Genomic DNA, 1,573 nt, shown 5'->3' on the forward strand with positions numbered 1-1,573 from the left:
CTGATGGTGAGCTGTCTGTTGTTGATTAAATTTATAATTATCAGATCATTAAATTAATCTTTAGAGATGAAAGATAATCCTAACATTTACACCTATACCATTTTCTGATCAGTTTAACCCTTCACCTGTCCCCTGTATCACCGGTGATACACAAAACGTACTTCGCCTGGTGTCCATACATCATATCTGATGCACTCAAACATCCCAATATTTTCTCAACCTCCAGAATAACTTGGGTGTTATGAAAGCAAAGCTTTAATATCACTCAGAATGTATGAAACAAGCACTAACTAAAAGAATGAATGTTTAGGGACAGGCAAAGGGTTAATTCATACTGTGGAGTTTGAGTCACTCTTCTGTTATACCCCTTGACTCATACAATGGAGTTTGAGTCACTCAATATCTGTTACTCTCCTTAACCCTTCGCCTGGCTTTTTCTTTTCACATGTGATACATAGGACACATTTTTCTGGTGTCCATGCATCATATGTGATACATTCCCAGTTTTTTTCCAACCACCGACAAACTTGGAACTTATGAAAAGGAAAGCTTTGAATTACTTCAGAATGTATGCAAAAAGGGCTAACTAAAGTTTTGAAAACAAGCATGGACATTTAGGACAAACTTATGAAAAGGTTTCAGACAAAGCAGAGGGTTAATAGTCAATCACCATCACATATCTTTCATTCCAAGATGTGTACACAATACCAGGCTGGATTTGATCTTGGACAACTTTTTTCAAATTAGGAAGTTTTATTTCTAAAATAAGAATAATGAGGATCAAATTTACTAGTTCTGAAATAAAGGGTCCTGGATATGACCCCTTACTTTAAAACTAAAACATTCCTAATTTGAATCCAGTTCAATAGTTCAGAAGGTTACTTTGCAACGATGTGGCTTCAGGTTCGATTCCATCGTGTGGCATCTTTTACTATAGCCTCAGGCTGACCAAGACCTTGCAAGTGAAAGTGGGAGACGGAAACTGTGCGGAAGCCCGTCACGTGTATATATAGATATATATGTTTATATGTGCATGTGCGTGTTTGTTTACGTGTCTGTCTTTTTGTTGACACCGCTCGAAAAACGATGCCCTGTGTTCAGGTCTCGTAACTTAGCAGTTCAACAAAGAGATTTGATAAAATACCAGACTTGAAAAAATTAAGTCCTGGTGTCAATATGATCAACTAAAATGCTTCAAGCTGTGCTCCAGCATGGCTGCAGTCTAATGACTTAAACAAGTAAAAGAGTGCTTTGTACACATCCAGGAGTAAGACACCTGGAGACAGAAACTGAACCAACGCAGGCAGGTGTCAGATACCTGATTGACAAAGACCAAACCAGCTCAGGCAGGTGTGATGTACACATCCAGGTGTAAGGTACTTGATGACACTTGATCCAACTGCTCAGGTGTAGAAGGTATGAATTAAAATTTTATCAATGTCTAAAGATGAAGCTGATAATCCAAAATCACATGACCTTATTAACGAGAAAATTAAGACAGTGACTGCAACAAAGGTAGTGATAACTTCTAGACCATATTTTTTCTATTGACAAAGCAAAAGTTACCTTTTTT

Source organism: Octopus bimaculoides, chromosome 26 (assembly GCF_001194135.2).
Source record: "Octopus bimaculoides isolate UCB-OBI-ISO-001 chromosome 26, ASM119413v2, whole genome shotgun sequence".
Taxonomy (NCBI): Eukaryota; Metazoa; Mollusca; class Cephalopoda; order Octopoda; family Octopodidae; genus Octopus; species Octopus bimaculoides.